We start from the raw sequence: 20,715 nt of genomic DNA, 5'->3' as shown, positions 1-20,715 counted from the left end.
TTCAATAACACTGAAAAAGCAATAAGGGTTGGCAAAAAACGTGATAGATATACAATCATGAATCATAACCTCAACATAACAAAAGTTGACACATCAGTTACCTGTCCCAATGGGTGGGATTCCTTAAAAGAATCTAAAATTCTTGTTGCAAATGCTAGAAAATGTTATATTCTTTGACAGGATCGCTGGCTTCTGATTATGCTAGTTCAAAGTTGACTTATCAAAACAGAAGAAGCATGTACAAATAGATTTATAGTAAAATGCTTTAAATACAGAGTTAGAAGACCAATCAGCTGCATGTAATATATCCCCTAATATGGATCCTAACACAAAAGCTTTAGAGGCCATACCTACCCGAGCAGAATGAGCGCCATACATAGTAACATCAATACCAGCTTCAGCCATGACCCAACGAGCCAGGGTCACTGCTGAGACCAGCATGAAAGGGTTCTGAAGGGTTATAAGCAGACGGCCCAACGGATCTGCTCAACAAGACAATGTACGTTCTTCATACATTTTTAAACATTTGACCACACATGATTTCTTAATAAAGAAAAGCTGGGTAATTAATAGACCTTGACCTAGGCCCTCATTTTGACAATGGTGGTAAAAACCGCCTACCGCTGTGGTGATGGCCACCAAAATACCATCACCGTGGCTACCATCCGTCCACCAGATAATGACCACAGCCGGACTTCCGCCAGAAGAAGAGGGAGGAAATCCGGCCGTGGCCATGCTGGCAGATGGTGGTAAGGTGGCGCTGCTACCACCAGCACCGCCACACCAGTAGACCGCCGCCAGCCGAATGATGACATATGATTCGGCCTGGCGGTGTTCTGCTGACGGGTGCTGCTAGTGGTAGACCAGCTGGATGAAGGTAAATTGGGCTTCCGACAGGGGAGGAGGGTGTTGTGTGTGTGTAGGCTGGCTTAAAATGCCGCCGGCGGTACAATAGCGGTGACCGGGCTGGAGATTGTTATCTCCGGCCCGGTGGCTGCTACCGCCATGGCGGTAGGAATGGTAAACTGGCGGGTTGGCTGCAGCCAACCCGCCAATGTCATAATGTGGCAGTATGTACCGCCAGCCTGTTGGCAGTACTACTGCCACATTACCACCTCCCGCTGGGGTCATAATGACCCCCATAGTCTTTCACCTCTTAGATATGACAGAAGAAACACCTTCAGAAGAAAATAACCTACCTGCTAAGTACAGAGCCTTCACATCTGATACCCTCCGACAGGAGACTAAGCAAAGGAGTGTGGTCAGTTTAGCAGAAAGTTGTTTCATTAATAAATCTGCATTATTCGGCCACATATCAAAAAGGGACAGAACATAATTTACGTCCTATAACTGAGCGTACTTCAGTTTAGGAGGGTTAGCAACTCTAATGTCTTTGAGCCATTTGCACACTAAAGGATGCATACAGACTGGTTTGCCATCAATATATTCATGACCTGCTGATAAAGCTGACCTGATCACTAAACTGTAACACAATCAGGAAGCCGAACAGTTGGAAAAGGAGTTCAGTACGTCCTTCAGAGCTGAGCCCATGGGTTCCACATCCTGTTGATGGCAGCAATCTACCCACTTTTTCCAAGCAGAAGAATATTATTTGTGGGTAAATGGAGCCCAAGCACTATCACCAGTTGTCTCCGGACTTAATCCGCAACTCTGTAGATCATAGCGTAGAGATGGAAGGCATAATTCATGTGCCTGGACCAATCCTGCAGAAAAGCACCGTAGCCAGTCCCGCTGGATCTCGTCTCAAGCTGTAAACCTTGCTCAAATGACAATTCAGTCTGGATGCAAAGAGATCCACTTTTCATGGGCCAAAATATCAAAGAATCATATGCAAAACTCTAGAATGGAGTTTCCAGTCGCTGTCATCCACCAGGAATATGGGATTCCAATCCGCCACAATTGTTTCTTTGCCCAGAAGATATTTCGTCATCACTGTGATCTTTTGACAAAGACAGAAATCCCAACATTTCCTGATGATATTTGCCAGAAGACACAATCTGGTCCCTCTCATTCGGTTGATGTACCTGACTGGGGACACATTGTCCATCCGGAGGAGGATGCAACTGTTGCTTTTCTTGGGGAAGAGGGACTTTTTTCGAAAGGGCTCAGCGAGAAGCTCCAAGCAATTTATGTGCAGACCAAGTTCTTCTGAGGACCATCAACCTCCGGTAGAAAAGTTTGCTCGCTAGCCCCAAAAACTGGCATCAGATTTGATGACGATATCCGGAAATGGCCCCAAAAATGGCTCTGCCATTCCATGCTTCCATGTGCCTCAAGGGATAAGGGAACCAAATAATTATAAATCAGACCTTTCTGAAGATAATTAATTCTCAATCTCTGCAGGGCCCTGTATTCCAGCTGGCCCAGGAAAATCACATAGATAGAAGAGGCTAACAGACCCATAATCCGAGCTAAGGATCTCAAAAATATTGTCTGTTTGCACAATGCTGTCTTCAATTCCCACTTGAAGGACTTTATTTTTGAAGTCAGAAGAAGCAACTGTGTTTGATTGAATTAGACTTGAAATCCTAGGAATTCCATTTGTTGGGTCAGAGTCATCACTGATGTTTTTGGTGTTGATAAAAAACCTAGCTGTTGAAGTAAACTTGTTGTACAAGAAGATGAGTGAGAAGCAAATCCTTCTCTTACACCATCAAATTCATATCGCCCACATAGGTGATCATCCGAACACTCATTTCCCTGAGTTGTTCGACAACTGGCTTGAGATGCTTCAAGAACGCCCAAGGAGCTGAGGAAAGGCCAAAAGGGAGACACAGATATTCAATCCATTGGCTCCACCATTGGAACTGAAGATATAGCTAATGAGGGGGAAAAATGGAAACTGGAGATAGGCATCTTTGAGATCCAGACGCACCATCCAATTGTTATCCTGGAGTAGATCCTGAAGAAGGTGAATACCTTTCATCTTGAAATGGCAGTAAACTACCCACTGGTTGAATTGCCTCAGGTTGAGAACTAGCCTCTCACCTCCACACTTCTTTTGTACCAGAAATACATTGCTGCAAAAGCCCTTGGGGTGAGGAAGCACAGGGGCAACAGTCTGTTTCATCACGAGTTCATGAATTTCTGCATCTATAAAATACATGTCTTGTAGGGAAAACGGAGAGGGGAGAGGCAGGTAGGTTGGACTAGGACTAGGGTAAATTCAATGTGATAACCTTTGACAGTGTCCAATACCCATGCATCTGAAGAAATGTTGGCCCAATTGTGAACAAAGTGACGCAGTCTGCCCCTGCCCCCAAAAGGAATGCCAGAAAAGAGAGGAGTCACCTGCCGATTGGGCGTTGAAGGCATGGTTGCCTCTGATGTCTTTATTGTAGCGACCTCTGAAAATCTTTGATCTGGAGAGGAAGAAACCTGATTGAGAGGTGTCTTGCCATCTGCGGTGAAGTATGAAGCCTTTGTTGAGGACCTGGAGGGTTGAAACAGCTGACCAGTCGTCCTCGGCCATGACTGGCCCATCCAAAAAGGGGGTTAAAGACTTTCTTCCAAAAAGTTTGGGCCTTATCTAATGAGGCAAAGGTGTTCACAAACTTGCCAATGTCATTGACAAACCGGTCTCCAAATAACTTTCTTTCAGCCAGAAGACTGGCTCCAGACGTAGTCAAATCCACTAATTTAGGATGAGCATGAGCACCCGCTTGCGTGACCATGAAGTCAAAGCACAACTGGCATTGCCAAGTAGACAAACTACCTGTTGGGCCCACCCCGCTAAGATGTCAGGATTTATAGGGGTGCCAGAATCTTGCGTATTAAGGGCCAACTCTTAGATTTTTGCCAGGGTCCCAGACACATCCAACAATTTGTCTTGACACGCCTTGAGGGCTATATCTATGCCCTTTTTCGGATCTCTGGCATATTCTTTCAAGAAAGTCAGCATACTTGGCTCAATGTCTGGAGTTTTCACCGTTATATTGAGAAGGTCTGGCCTAGGACACTCTGCTCTCATTCTGGATTACGCTTTCTTCTTAAAGCTCTTGTAGAAGTGAGTCTTCATATACTCCGCTACTACTGGGGCTGGGACCCAATCAGAGAACCAATATCATCAGATTCAAAGGTAAAGGGAGCCTGAGGGAGGAAGAGTGAAGAGCTTGGATGGTCGGGGGAAGAACTTTTCCTCTTCTTGGGGTTGGGGTGTCTCTAATTATCTGACAGAGGAGAAGCAGAGGAATCAGTACCAGAATCTGGAGAAGAATCATGCGTCTGAGAACTCAGACGTTTGTTAGGGCTACACGTATGCTCCCCAAGAATACCTTAAGAAAATTTGTAGATGGCAGCAGAATGGAGCCGCTGGGTGGGTTTGGGATCAGGAGGCTAAGAAGGTCCTGAAGGCGGGGGAGGGGTATGGTAACAGGCAGAAGGACAGCCAGAAAGTTCTACAAGGTCCTTAGTAATAGGCTACAGGGCTGAGGAAAGTGCCTTATCTAGTGAGTTTTGAACCGAATGATCAATCAGTTCTACCAGGACATCATTATGAAATAATCTTCATCTTCTGCAGGCCCGTAGGCCTCATATCCTTGTTCCAGAGGTTCACAGCCTGACATCTTGAAGATGAGGAGCTGGGCCTCAATCTAAATTCCCCAGAGGGAAGCAAGGGTCAACAGACAAAAAACAAGGAAGAAAACCCAATAATTCAAATTATTGCAGCCCAATCAGGGTGTCAGTGGGAGCAAAAAGGATGGTAAATAGGTAAGAACAGTTCCAAAAACTAATCGTATACTGTCCACCAATGTTAACTCTGATTAATCAGAGATCCAAGTAAAGTGCCTGGAAAATATTGAGTCCACCCCTGCTATGACAGCCTGGGGAAGTCAACACCATCCAAAGGTTGCAGTTTCCAATCTTCCAAGCGCGAGTGTGGCGCATCAGCAAACTTTCTAGAGGCTATGCGCGAATAGCCCAATTAGGCTATCTGTGCGTCCTCGCTTCCAGGAGAGGTCACCGCCCAAGCGGCTGCGCCGTAGTGTGTACAGGAGACTTGTGGAGAAAGTGACTGACATGGGGAAGGAAGAAGAAACCAGTGCAACATGTACTTTATAGAAAACAGAAAGGGGAGAGAAAAAAACACACCATTTAGCAGGCGCGATCACCCCAAGGTATTACAAACCTAAAGGCTACTTATGAGAGAAAAAAAAGCAACAAAACCTGTCGGGATAACAGCATGAGGTGCGTGTACTATGAAAATATATGGAAAAACAATCATTAACAATCAATAAACATCAGTGTAATAAGCACTGTATAATACAAAACAGAGAGGCAGTTCTCTTGACTGCGGAGCAGCAAAGAAAGAGGCAGTCAAAATGGTGTCTCTCTGTTTTGTATATGGGGACTATACATGATTGGTGCGCAATGGATGAGGTGTGGTTGGGAAATGTGGTGTTTTGCTTGTGTTTTACTGTATTTTACTCACTGCTGTTAGTAGCAGTAAAGATGGAGAAAGCATAGTCAGAAGCCTCCGTTCCTTAAAAGAATCTCTAATGCTCCCTTTCCAATCTTCCTCATACCATTCCCTATCTAAATGAGGCATTACCACTCAAAACATTTCTCACCCAAAGGAGAACATACCCAAGCCAACAGCCTGAAGGAGGATCAATGAGATAAAAAAATAAATAAAACATACCATATCAGAAGTCATGTGCAACGGCAGTGGAAAATTGACTAGAGAGACACCTCAGCCACTCAAAAACAACTGTACGTAGACCAAAGCAAAAGCACAACAACAGATCAACCTACAGCCACAGCGGAACCACCAGAAGTTTGCAAGTGGTAGTGCACAAGGAAAGTATAAGGGAGGGCCCAAGACTCTGCCCTATATACAACGAGGGAAGGAACACAAGAGGGCAGAGCCCACTAGGCAACAACGCCCTTATTAAACGTCCTTGAAAAAACAGTGTCTTGGCAACCCCTGCCACCTCACACAATAAGAGAACAAACTTAACAATTGAGACTAGTCGTGGAGGGCTTCAGTCAAAGCTCAATAGCTCCAAATGAGATAGTCACACCTACAAAGTTCAGCAGTGCATTCCAAATAAAGCAACATTGACTTACGGACACCCAAACAGTTGGAAAGAAACTCCATCCCCAATCAGAGGAAACCTAAAGAAGGACAAGCCTTTAGCCCAAAAGAAAGGACCAGGTCGCCAGATAAATGCATTTGGTATGGTCTCAAGCAAAAGAGGTGTATGGCTGAGACCGGGATTATACAGAGGTCTCAATGAAGTGATTTCCACTAAAAGCACCACCTTAAGCGTAAGAATGTCTAAGGAAATGCCATGAAAGGACTCAAAAGGAGGACCCTGAAGAGTTCCAGGAAGAAACTAAGGCTTTCAATAGAGGGACAAAGGAGGAAATGGCCACAGTAAAGCCTTCTGATATAGAAGCAACAGAGCATCAATGCACCAGGCCAGAGTGCAGCAGAACCTTGATTAGAAATAGGGAATTACGCGATTTGTACCTAGACGTGAATAGATCCAGGAAGAATGACCCACACATCTGGCAATCAATGCAGACAACCCTTCTAGAAATGCAGTGGTCCTGGTAGGATGAAAATACCAGATTGAGGTGGTTTGCCTGTAAGATCACCACCTTGATATTAATTGCCAAGAAGCAGGAAAGATGAAGCTGCACCCACTGGAAATCCCAACGACCTCTCCCCCTCCTCTATTGGCATATGCCTTGGAAACGGTGTCTGCAAGTTCATGTCCATGACGCAAAGGAGCAAGGAGAATGCCTGTGGGCGCCTCCAAATGTTTTCCTACTCTCTCCAGTTGGATTAAAAACTCAAACAAGGACCCTCGACCGCAAGGTTTCTCAGAACACAACATTGCCCCCTCCCCCCACCTAAGAGCACTGCATAATCAGAACCGGTGACCATGCCAGACCTTGAAATAATTGAACATGTGGAGGCACCAGTGCCTTTGCATATGAAGAGGAGTGGGGATCAGAAGGGACTATTCATAGATCCCCAACGAAGGGTCTGCCAGCACGTCCTGTGTATGGGAACATGGAGGTAAGCATCATGAAGATCCAAAAATGCTAGTTTGTCTCCAGAATGGGTCATCGGTATTACGACCTGGAAGGTAACAATCTTGAAGAGTAGACAATGGATCCATTTGTTCAAGAGCTTCAGGGATGTGTCCTTTGGAGTACAAGAGTGGTTTTGATATCTAAATGCGGATAGTGAGCAAGCCCTCCTCCTCTGAAAGTTTCTTGATTTGCCATAAGACTTCAGCAGGGGCAAGCACCATCCAGATAAAGAGTATACAACAGAGCAGTGCTGTGGCATAGAATGCATTTTTTACCTAGCTAAGGAACAGATTAATGAAGCACCCCTCACCTAGTGAGTTATGCCTCAGACCTAGAATCAAAGTGGCCCAGAATCCACCTTAGGCTGGAGAGCCACTGATGACCGTCCAACACCTGTTTGACTTCTCGGTGATGGCAAAACTTCCAAGACTCACTACAGTCACGACAGCTAGGCCCACCACCTATTCTGGCACCATACAGTCCTATCAGGAAAACAAGTGTCGACCAAAAAAAACAATCATACTTTCAGGCTCGGCCTCAAATGACGTCAGGATAATTCCATACCAAAGAACTCACTGTCTGCCAAACAGGACCTCCTACATTTTATGCTACTTCACTTTCTGGCTCAGCTTCAAATAAAGAAGGAATAAGCCAATGCACAAAGAACTCACTGTCTGACAGATAGGATATGGCGTGGGTCCTTTTATACACAAAGAAGAATTTGAAAGCCAAGGACTATTGGAAAAGGTCTGATTGGAGTCAAAATCTCCTTTGGCTATGGAATGCTAGCAAGAAGGTAGAGGTAATGTATGCTTTACCATCAGAAGGATTGGATACTTTTAGACGAGATTTAAGAACCATAATACTGATTTTACTCAGGGTATTCACTCTAACCGAGATACATGGACCCTGGTGCAGCTGCCCCAACCTATTTACTGCAAAACGTTTTGTAACCCAAAAGGCTCAGGTTACATTTCCGGTGAGGCCACCAAAGTTTATAATCATTTTAATAAGCTGTAAGGTAAATACCATTGAAATTGGGTAATTGTCAAGCCTGTTATTTACAGTTCTAGGAAGCCGTAAAGTCGATTTTAGCAGGCACTGTATAAAATCTAAGTTACCCCTGACTTCTTCCTCGTGGTTAAACTGTAAAAGAGTCGTAACAAGTGCACATGCAAGTCAGAGGCTGGTAAAACCGACTCGAGGCTGATGTAAATAACCTGTTGTCACTGGGAGATGGGGCTCAGAGCTTCAGCTGTTCAGTCAGCTGTGAGCTATTCACGGTTTCATAATTGTCATGTGCTCCCACAGCACCTTAGTCACTGCAACTTATCTTCTAAAAACACGAGGGGGCTGTCACTGGAGCCCCACATGCTGGTCACAGCTACCACCTACAGGGCCGCTCTTGGGAGGTCACCACAGTGTGTGCACTTTATGAACTGGTTGGGCTTGAGTCTCTTTGGCTTATAAATAAACCCGCCCTGCTTAATGATTAACTAACTTTGCCACCCACAGGAGAAGTTACCAGGCTGGCTCTGCTGTAAACATGGTGCGGTGTTGCACAACCTGGTGACCTTATACAAGTATGCGAGGCTGAGAGAGGCGGCATGCTGCATCCAGACAGTAGATTATGCAATCGTTTAACATCAAACTACTGTACAACATTTCTGACTCCTATTTAAATAATTAGCAAAATACCAGCTCCGCTTTGTCCAGCTGGAAACAATTCTGGTGAATTGTTGAGTCACCCCTGAGGTATTTTCCCACTAGCCCCTTGCAGTTTCTTTCTCGCACCACCCTTGAGTGACCCCGGCAGCCTCACAGATGTTTATGGACCCAAGACTTTTTACAGACCAGAATCCTATACTAACCTGGGGGCTTCGGATGGGAGGATTTTACACGTGGTTCAGACCAGGAATGGGGCAGGTCTCCTAATTACTTTTTGAAGTATATTCACATTTGAATGAATGTTATGCTTATCGCACTATAGTGCCCAGGTGTACTATATCATGTTATCTGCTTTTTGCACAAGAATTGTCGACTGTGGGCAGGCAGTATTGCGTGAGGTGATCATCTCTTAAAGTTAGGAAGGTGAATCTCCAAATGGATTTGCTCGTTTTTGCGCTCCTTGCACAATGTGTTATTTTAAACCTAAATTCGATGATTTGTGGTCAATGGAAGCCTGTCGTGCACATAGTAGGGGTGTTGTCACTGTTGCGAGGTGTCTCAGTCAACAGTGTTTCTGCGGTGTTCTACATTCATTAGATGTGAAAACCTTTATTGCGTGATAAAGAAGAGATTTGAAAGAAATAAGAAAACTAGTCCTATCCTTTTGTCAGTCTGTAGGATCAGACACATTCTGAGAAAGAGTTTGGAATGGTTCGTTGTTCGTTAGTGCTATCCTCACTGTCACCAGGGGTGGCAAGGACTCAAATCCGCTGTTCCAAATGCAGGGGTCCAAAGCTTACCGTTGCCAGTGCCACTGAAACTACCACATCACTCTTACTAACACATCACTCAAGCCACACTCTATGAAGGTACGGAAACATCATTTTGAGTATTTGTTGGGGAACAAGACACATTGCCAGATCGCATAAAAGAAATGTGCTAAACCAACATTTGGAGCTGTGTGTAGCTCCCCCCAAAAGATATGTTTTTCTCTTCTCTTATCTTTGGTAAATAACAAAATAGCCGACCTACAGTCGTAGTTACATTGTGAAGGTGGCTTTCCTGTTACTCAACATAGATACTGAATTCGGCACGCTTGTCCCTGGCTCCACCACTGTGTGGGGATTTAAAGTCAGTGATGAAGGGTTCAACACCCAGGTCCTTAAGTGATCTAACAATTGGTTGCTGGGTGTATAGAACGACCAGTTAAAGCAATATTCTTTTTGGGCAGGTCTGTAGTCAGCTTTCTGATCTCTATGGTTTATAATGAAATTCTAAATGGAGGCTTTCTTTTATGTAATAGGTGCAGTCTAGTCCCTTGTTGCCTAGTGCAGCACGTTCCATTCTCAGCACGTGTTGCTCCTGCCATGGCTTCGGGTGACTATACACCTTGATGCAATATGTGAGGTACTGCTTAACTACACGAGTCACAATGTATCTCTAATGTGACCCCTCGGAGTATTTGGCTTCTAGGGACTCTCAGTTTAACTATTGCTGAGGACTAAGGCCTGTGTTTTTCTGTCCGGTACTATTGTACCTCTGTTGCAATACACTACACCTTCATCTTAATTATCGAAACTGTTACAATGAGCGCTGCCTGATTGAATCCAGCCAACTGGGATTGTAGCCAAGCATCTATAGTCCACTAAAAGTGTACACTGAGGGTGGAAGCTGGTCACTGTACAGCTTTAAAAATAGGCACAGAGACATTGTGTAACATTTCTCTGAGGTTCCTCACCCTCACTCTGTGCTGTGGCTTCAGGCACAGACAGCACAGTAGCTCACAAGCCATTGTACTTAACTATGCACCTCACTGCTTGCTAGATGTTGGGTGGCTATGAGATGGGCTTGCGGCCCACTGCCAAGCCTCAAGGATTGACAAGCTGGCATGGTATACTGTAACACACAATCCGACACATACAGTGAATCACTCCCATCCCAGAGTCGCCCCAGGATTCATTGGGGTCCCTAACAGATCTATTTGGTTGGCAAGGAGACAGGAGAGACGAGGGCAAGGATGTTTCGACTATGGGAAATGAGGAATGATGGCTGTGCATGTCATACTTAGATGACTATGTAATGCAAGTAACCAGTAATAATATGTAAATGTCTTTTTGACCACGTGTTTATCAGTCATTGTCGTGTTAATGCATTTTTATGCACTAACAGGCGCCTGCTTCCCTCTTTTATTGTATTATGAACCACGACCTTCTTGAAGTTGAATTCTTTGTTGCTCAACCTATTACCCTGGCGTGCACTGTACCGACTCGCTATTACCATTGACACTTTGCACCTTATAACTATAATAACCTGTCAATAGCTATGCCTAGTCAAACTGTATATTTACAAACTTTTCAATAAAGAGAATAATTAAAAAAAATAGAATTGAAAAAAAAAAAAACTATGGACCTCAATGAAACCCCTATTTATATAACTTCAAGGTGGCAGATCAGATTCAAATCACTTTCCACACAGAAAAGTCTTAAATGGAGTTGCTGATATATCTTTCTAAAATGCATTGATTGCTCTTTTTGCACTCACTGCAAACATACATTATTCGAGCAGTATCTGATTAATTTATCCATGTGGTAAACACACTTCCAAGAAGCAACCAACAGAGGATACTACATAAGTGCTGAATACACCAGGCACACACATAGCAGACTCGATCAGATCAGTAGGAAGTCTGGCATACCTCCCATCGTTTCTTGTCTTGTGACCATTTCTTTAGTATAAAAAAGGTGAGGGAGAGGGCACGGGCACAGGAAGTTGATGAACCATCAATGAATTAACAACAAGTGGGCCATAAAATGTGGGCTATCCGCACTCAGTTTATTAAGATTCAAGATGTTCTATTATTTAAGATGTGGATCTACTAGGAGATTCACATACATATAAAAGAATTATTGACATTTTATATGCATGTAAAACACGTTAAAACATTTTTAAATATAGTATTTTGTTTTCAGGACACATTACAAATTGGTGATATTTTACAACTGAATGTACAATAAATCTGATAAAATAAAAAGAGGCTTCAAGAATGGTTGACATATAAAGTGCAATACTGGACAGATAAACATTACATGGTCAAGGTCTTATATATCATTATTACAAAGTTCACTTATCTTGTCGTTAGCTTTCATATTTTTTTCGCACTTTTAAATATTAACATATTCATTCTTAATAAAAGAATTAAGTGGTGAAATTCATGAAATCCATGATCTAAATTCCATATTAGGTACGGTTCTGTATTTGTTCATAATATAGGAGAAGACAACTTGGGTTGCATTTGACCTTTTAAGAGCATTAATCGGTGTCCAATCTAACATCAGTCCAGACATAGAGCTGTTTTAATAAAGATTTTATCTGCATCGTAGACTTAACTTCGGAATCATCACACTGAATCTGAAATATATCCAGAGCATAGATTAAATATCTGTTAAACACACGATTTTCTTTCTTTTTGTTAAAGATTTCTAAAGACATTCGTTTTCGTAGATCATTCTCTTCACTATGGATAAGATGAAAACCCCACTGTATGACTGCTGCTAGTCTCAGCACAAGTGTGCTACTCAGCTCAAGCTCCAGTATGATAGCTTGGGAAGCAGCAAGGGTATTCCAATTACACAGTTACTATAATATGTTTCCCTGTCATGTTCATAAAGGACCAATTAGATACATCAATGGTCTCCATTGCATACATAAGGCTTGGGGGTATATCAACAAAAGATAAGAACAATGTCTCTTTCCCAAACCTAAAGCATTATAAAACAGTCTCAGACCATTAGCATTAGATGCTGCTTTACTAATCAAATGCTGAATATGTTCCTTTTCATTCAAATCGGTGGAAAAGAGTTTAGCTAGATAATAATATGTTTCCACAACAGCCAGTATTTCTTTAGCAAGGAATCATTTGTATCTTACATCCTTTTGGATTCTTGGGTCCTTAAAAATCAAAATTTTACTTTTTGACATACTTATCTTCAAAAAATGCCCTTCTGCATATTGTTGGAGGCTATTTAAACATTTTTAAGGCCCATCGGTGTAAGATCTAAAATTACAGCATCGTCTGCATATAACAGACATTAGATAATCCAATCCCCTATTCTCGGAGCATCACCCTCTTACATAGGTAAAGCCAAGGGCAAATCATGATATATAATTAAAACAATAAAGTAGTGAGCAAGCAGCCCTACTTTAAGCCATTTATGGTCAACATTCTGGATGAAAGACTTCATTCTCTGCCCAAAAGGAAATTACACCAGGTCGAAGAGTTCAAAGTAATAATTAATCAAAGTAGATTATAAAGCAATCAGAAAGTTTGCAATTTTTTTGCAAAATGTTGGTCTGTTCAAGCAGTTGGAGGCAGAAGAAAAATCTATAAAAACACTCAAACAAATTGACAATAGATAGAAACATATTTTTCCACAATTAAATGAAGCATTGCAATGTTATCCAATGTCTAACTACTAACCTTAAAACCTGCTTGACTAGAGAAATTATCTCATTGTCAACCACCATGCTTTGGAAATCCTCCAAGATACTTAAGGCGAAAACCTTCCAAACAGAGACAAATAAAGTTATCTGTAAGACGTTGAGCGGGTATGGCAATACAATACTCCCAGTCCAAGGCTGTTCAATTACTCCATATACATAACAATGTTTAAAAACACGAATTAAGAGTAAGGACTAGAAAGGTGCTTCTCTTTTTAATATAGAGATATAGATGTCATTGGGCCCAAGAGCTCCCGATAATCTAGCTCCAAGGATAAAGCCCCTAATCTGTTCAATTGTGGGAGGGTCATAAACACTATTGGTGTTTGGAGAGCAGTATTCAATAAAAAGAAGATGGGCCGAGTCAGCAGAGTTAGGCACATTTAATTTAGAGAGATATTAAACACATTCTTTTTCACTGAATTTTTGAGAATTTTGTGCAATGATAGTTTCCTTAAATTCAATCTATTAAGGATCAGACAGGCATTTTTTAGGAACATGTTTCTGTCTGGTTCTTCTCCTTTCCAGATGGCTCATTATCCTTTCTCTTACTGGAGAGAAATATAAGAATTACCTAATGATTAGTCTATTAATTTCCCTTGTCTGAATGCAATGAATTGGAGATTGCTTTTAGGGGTAACCTTTTCTTCCCTCTCCCAGAAACTACTTCATGTGAAAGTCATTTAGTACAAGTACATTTTGTTCAGAAGAATGGATATCGGTTATTGCTATTTGTAAACACACTTTTAGATTAGCTATTTTCCAAGTACTCCAATATATTCTTCCATTAGTTTTATTAAATAGCACACTCATCCTTAATATGACAAGGCAGTGCTCCATATAAAGTGTAGTCAATATTGGAAGCCAGAATTTTGTGATCAGTAAAAGAATTATCAATAATAATATCTGTTAACAACCCAAATGTTGGATGAGAAACAATCAGGTAGTTTAATGGCGAAAAGCCCTTACTAAAACTATAGGTATAATTTGCCGGGATATCCCTTTCAAGTCTTCCAGTCACAAAGACACTCCTTCTCCCTCAGAAACTCTTACATTGGTTAATCCCCATTTGTCAGCTTTGTTTTTAACCAGAAATATTGAGGACGGCATATTTAAAGCCTCTTCTATTTCTTTATCTAGAAAAACCTGAACTGTATGATCCGACACACTATACATTATGGAATCATGTAACATAACCATGTATTGACAATTCTGCAATTCAATATTGCAGGATATGAATGTTAATAAATATTTAGTCAGAGAGGTATTCCTATACCCTGGGGGTATATACACATTCACAAAAAGAAAGGAGTTATCTTCTGACCTAGTGCCATTGTTCCTGGTAGTTTTCATACACTGAACTAGGTTTGGAGAGTTGGGGTTGAATGAAACAATAGTAAGACCATGTGTAATGATTGTTCAATAGAATTGCTATACCCATACTTGTGTTTCCTTTCCTGGAAGCATTTGCAGGACAGTTAAACAATTAATAGTTATTTAGTTGGAAATCTGTAGAAAACTATGTTTCCCGGATATAAATAATATCTGTTTTTAAACTGTTTAAAAAATCAATTTATGCAAAAAGCCTGTCATGCTCTGGGAAAGAACTCTTATTCCCCTGTTGACCATGTTGGAGGGGGGTGTTTTCTGAAGAGTTTTTGCAATTGAGCGTGCCAGCCAACCAATTCCAATGTGATAAATCATCATCTCTAGGTGTATCACTAGGTATTTAGTTCTACTCGGAAATCAATCTACCATCCACTCATCAGGAAACAACCATGTTTTTGCCCTTTCTCAACAGATCTTCTTAGCAAACATCAAAATCAACTTGACCATCAAAGTATTATTCTTCTACACAATCTGATACCAAATGATTATATTTCTTTCAGCAGGCTAAAAAGGAAGGACATCAACACCACTACTAAAAAACAGTCACAATTTTGTAGACTCAGGTTCACCATCTTCAGGTTCAGGTTCATTGTGTGAATATCACTATTCCTTACCATTTTTGACACCTCAATTTCAGATAGAAATTTCAGCATACATGATCTATTCAAAGATGTTACCTGGTCATGAAAAGGCACAATGGAATGTAATATATATAGAATTGTATAGCTATTGTCATCTTTCAATGGAAACGGAGTATCATAAGAGTGATAGGTAGATGGTATAGAAATTGCCTTGGCATATTGGTTGAGAGAGCTGGTAGATCTTATTTCCTTATTTTTTTAATACTAGTGCTCATTGAATTGGAACCTGAATTAATTATACATATTTAGGCAAAAAAGGAACCACAGAAGCAGAAGGTATAAATGTGCGTATGGTTTCTGCCACAGCCAGGGAACAGTGACAATGTCGGATATTGGGGCAAAATTAATTTTATTGACCCGTTTTTGTTAATAATTCTTCATTTTTTTCTTTTCACTTTTTGCTTTTTCTGTGACTTTTGGCCAGAGTTTTTGCCACAGGGGAGGATCAGGGGGTGGAGGGTCAATATGTGCTTCTCCCTTTTCTGAAAGATTGGAAACAAAGCCCCAGATAACAATATGTCCCTAAATGTGGCTCCTTCCGTAGGGTCCTCAAGCACATTTTTTAAAGAGTAGTATGAAATATACTACGCGTTTTCCCATTTGCCTTATATTTCTTACACCAGCTTTGGCCTGCCTCAACACCAATGTCTCGAGTATAGGTTGGGACACAGAAGTACCAAAGGAGACACGATTTCCATCATTCATTAAGAGTTGAGCTTTCTGTGATGAAGGGCCAGATGTATCATTCCTTCCAATAGCAACTACCAAATTGCGATTCTTTGTGATTCGCAATTAAGTCATCGCTGTTGGAATGTATGAAACTCCAGGAGTTTCATATAGCGAGTCGCAAGGGCTCGCAAATGGACCTACCACATTAATATTCATGAGGTAGGTCTCAACTTGCGACCCATTGCGAATGGCTACAATCACATGGATGTTGGCCTGCAGGGCTCTGCAGAACACCATGTCTGTGATTGCTTTTCAATAAAGCAATCTTTTTTTTTAATGCAGTCCGTTTTTCTTAGAGGAAAGCGGGATGCGTTTAACAAAGAAACATTCAAAGTTTTATTTTCATTTTTTAAGAGTAGGCAGTGGTGCGTGGGACCATGTTTTTGCATGCATTCACAAATGGGAAGAAATTATATTGACCCGTTTTTTGTTATTGATTCTTCATTGTTTTCTTTTCACTTTTTGCTTTTTCTGTGACTTTTGGCCAGAGTTTTTGCCACGGGGAAAGATCAGGGGGTGGAGGGTCAATAAGTGATACATCTGCCCCGAAATTCCATCTTGTCCTGGACTCTGGTCATGGTTTGCCTTAATTTCTTTACAACCCTATTAGGAGTCCTCCTCTCCTTTGCAACAAGCTTTGGAGAATCCTACAGAGAGTGCCTTGTATATGGTCAGAATTATTAGTTGATTTTTCAGGCAGAGTTAAGATAGAAGATAAACTCTCTCTAAGAAGCAAAGGGATTCAGAGTATTGTGCGTAATTGCCTGGAGGATTACAGGATGGCTGTAAATCGAAGTTCAGGCAGCAGATAGCTCTGGAGTGGATGTTGATTTTGAGCTAGGTGTACTAATAAATAATTCCAAGGTTGTTTTTTTAAATTTTGTAGGTGTTACACTGTGCTGATTAGTTTTTGAACCTTGCAGTACCGCAACAATATCAATATCATTATCAGGAAGATAGAAAGCCGCAATGGATAGTTGAACTATCACAGGCTGAGAAAAGAATTGTTGATGATTTTTTGATCCTGAGACGACTCTCATTGCAGGGCTTCCTGCATTTTGGGACCAGTTTATCCTCAACTGGATGATGACTTTGTGATGCTGATATATATACAACAGCTTTCCTCAGTTTTTAGGAAGTAAGCTGGGATCAAGGCTAAGCCTTTCAAACCACCTAAATTGAATGCCTCATTTCACACATGATCACATTTCATCTTGTGGCATGATCTTGAAAAGATTAACCTTCCTGAGTTCAGTTTTCTTGCCTTCATCGTGGAAAGTAAAACCTCAGTGTCCTCTCCAAGTTCAAACATTATAATTCCTTTCTTCCCTAATACAGAGCTAAGGAGGAAATGGTACTGGTTCTTAATTAAGGCTGCCACTCAAATTCTCAAGACTCACCTGAAGTCACCGCCACACAAGCAGTGAGAAGGCCTCACAAATTGTCGAAGCCCACCATCACCATGCAATGTATCAGGCACACTGGAAGCCTCAGATACCACGATGGTGCAGAAAATATATGGTGGCTGGACCCCGGGCTGAATAACCAAAAAGAGGTGGAATGCTTATTAAGGAATTACCTAGCACAAGCACTCCTGGCCACTTATGAGATTATCACTTAATTGTAGAGAGATCTACAAGCATATGCAGAAATCAGCCAATCCACAGCAGCAATTGACTCACTTAGGGATGATGCCATAAGACGGGCTTTTACTAATAAGCAGTCAAACACAGTGACCTTGCAGAGAAACGGCTACATATAAAAACTCATTGTTAATCAAAATTTACGTTCTACAATGCAGTTGTTCTTTAACTGTTCTCTGCTGTCCCCCGTTGCCAAAAGGAACTGCATTCTTACTTATTTAGATCATTTCATAACCCATGCAGTTCTTTTGTCTTCGCATCCGTCAGCCAGCAACACATAGCAGCTGCCATAGTATGGAGCACTGAGGCCCAAACAACAGAAAAGAGAAAGCAAGCTGTAGTGATGCACCACTCAACTATACAGCATGATGATCCTCTTCCGCCCAAGAGTATTAGCAGCAAACGGCCAGCATGGCAGGCGGTGGATTACCAGCAATCACCAATGAGAAGGAGCTACAACACAAGGAGGTTCTATCATCCAATCCCAATTGAAACCTCCTCCTCCTGAGTCTCTTGTGGCTGACCACAAATGACTTCAGTCACTGCTGCATTCCCCTGCGGCAGGTCGAAGGGTGGAGCATTGGAGCAACATTGGAGCATCGACACATCAGACCGAAGCATCAGAGCATCAATACTCTAGTAAATATTAAAACTTGACCATGGCACAGTCATGAAACAGTTCAGTGCAGGACTGCTTAGGAAAAGCCTGGGATTGGCACCAGCTAAAGCTGTCGTAATCCAATTAAGATGATTTCCTATTAAAATTCCAAGTTGTGTTCTCAGGCTTCATACAAGTTTTGGAGACTGGGTGCCTGGCAGAGTAGTACATCCCGTGCCTGTTATGCTGCTCCAATTGAAAGAGGGACTAACGGAGGTACAGAAGTAACTGATACCAGTGCCAACCTTATCGTAGCCTTAACACTTACAGACCAGGTTGTACCAGAAAAATCTTCAGAAGATTCGTATTATTTTAAATCCTTTTTGGCCCATTGTAACTAACATTTTTTATTCCATCTTATGCAGTTCCACTTGGAGACGGTCAAAGTAGCTTTTAGTCTATCCTATCTGACTAAACAATCCCTCGCTTGGGCTACTTGATTCTTGATAGAAGATAATATGATATCCTTCTGGAGAAATTACAATATATTGTAACTAAACAACAAACCAATCAAAATGCACACACAAAACTGTTAACCTTACGAAAGGCAACGCAAGATCTGGTTACTTACGTTAGTCATTCTCAATAACTAACCACAGAAGCTGGATGGACTACGGAGGCAGCTGCAGCAGACCTTTATTAAGTGCTCAGTGACTAGTGAATCCTCCCCTAACCCCAGAGCTCAGACAGATCTTACACCGCAGCTCTAGGCACATCCGCAGCAACAGAAAAGAGATGGTTTGCTCGCAGGACTCCTGTCATGGGATCCCCTGAAACCGCAGAATCCGTAGAAGTGTGAACCTACCCAGATTGGTAACATATGAAAAACTTTGACTCTAAAAGAAAGATGGCGAAAAAGGCTTATATCGTGATGGTGGCAACACAAATCACTTTGCTCGAGCGTGTCCCCGTTGAGTACTTTCCAGGTGTGAAGTCACTTTCTCTGGTTCTTTTATGTTTCCATTTTTCTCTCTTATTTGCTGTGTTCTTAAAACTATCCAGGCTTATTTGCCAATACAATGTTCATTGGGTCCTGAGAAGTATGTATTTGTCCTCACTGACGTGCATATTAGATATCTGCTAACAGGTTCAGATTGAATTCAATATCTTTAATGACTAACCGAGCACAGGGAGAACATAAAGACAACTCCACACTCGTTGTCAGGATGAGATCAATGTCACCAGAGAAAGAATGACACATTTGCTGTCCTTCTACTTGGATGGTGTATTCACTGTTACACAAATGGAACATCAACGCTACATTACTGGCAATGCAGACCATCCTTGATACCGATGTTACTGCTATGGGAATATGTTATTTGTTACGTTGTAAAGCACAATTTTTAGAAGAGCTTGAAGAATTAGGGGCTAGGAGAGAAGTGTTGGATGATAATGTTTGAGGCACTTCCTTGGGAAATTGAGGTGAATCACAGGGATTTCGTTATCATACATAAATCAGCATTTAGACTACCTGGATCACGTTTTATTTTAATTCTTAATCGATGACTTTACATTGATTATTGTACTTTTCTGAATTTATTATTGTTTAATCAGTTCACTGAATCCATCTAACCGTGCTTCATTTTTATGTAGAAAATGGTAGTAAATCCCATTGGCAGAGTAAGGTGACAGAGTTTCATCTGTGCTTTAGCTGCGTTCCCACAAAAACATTTCCATGAACTTTCCATACAGCCACATCAGTGATCAACAATTCAATGTTGTTAGGCAACATAGGGCTGAAATTAGCAAACGATGGGTAATAAAATTCAAAGTTGTTTCAACGAAGGCCTCAAAAATATTTCTTACCTGGCCTCCCCAAAACCATTAAGATGACCCTGGTACTAGTAGCTGTAGGGATCAGGCGAACAAAGGGAGCCAGAAGGATGGTAGAGGGAGTTGAGAGTCTGTATCTTACTGTAGAATGAATGTGGGGCAATAATAGAAGATGGCCAGGATTTGTGCAGTTATAAGCTTAAATGGTGACCAGACAGAAGATGCTGTGAATGGGGGGACCTCTGGGCACTGTCCAACTTTTAGGGATCAATATCTACAAAATTCAAAGACCGCTACATTTGATCAGTTTGAAGCTTAGGTTCTATTTTATGAATAGAGTGACTGTGTTGGCCTCACCTGACATGCTAAGAGCATTTCTGTTTTGTAATACCTCATCACTAGAAGTTTCCACAAGACTGATTCGAGGATGATTCGGCCTTAGCCTGGGATCATCACCCACTGAAGTAATTCAGCAGTATAAAACGTTCATTTGAAGAACTTACCAAGTATAGCGCTTACCAACCCTGACGCAGCACATCTGATGACCTAATTGCCACCACCGACCACTGAGACACACGTTTCCCAGCTTGCCATTTATATCAGGGGTTTTACATTATTCATTGCAGCTTCCATATCAGCCTACCTGACG

At 41.7% G+C, this 20,715-nt stretch overlaps 1 long non-coding RNA gene across 1 annotated transcript in view; it reads right to left on the bottom strand.

Moving 5' to 3' along the window:
• Positions 1-11,556: 11,556 nt before the first annotated feature.
• Positions 11,557-20,715, bottom strand: part of LOC138282802 (uncharacterized) — a 30,429-nt gene continuing 21,270 nt past the window's right edge. Inside the window, exons 2-3 of the long non-coding RNA XR_011201002.1 lie at positions 13,214-13,296; positions 11,557-12,144 (exon numbers count right to left, since the gene is read on the bottom strand). This is a non-coding gene — a long non-coding RNA (uncharacterized lncRNA). The remainder of the gene's footprint in view (positions 12,145-13,213; positions 13,297-20,715) is intronic.

This window comes from Pleurodeles waltl, chromosome 2_2 (genome assembly GCF_031143425.1).
Source record: "Pleurodeles waltl isolate 20211129_DDA chromosome 2_2, aPleWal1.hap1.20221129, whole genome shotgun sequence".
In the NCBI taxonomy this organism is placed as follows: Eukaryota; Metazoa; Chordata; class Amphibia; order Caudata; family Salamandridae; genus Pleurodeles; species Pleurodeles waltl.
The sequence above is the reverse complement of the archived record's forward strand: the minus strand, read 5'-3'. Positions and strand labels throughout refer to the sequence as shown.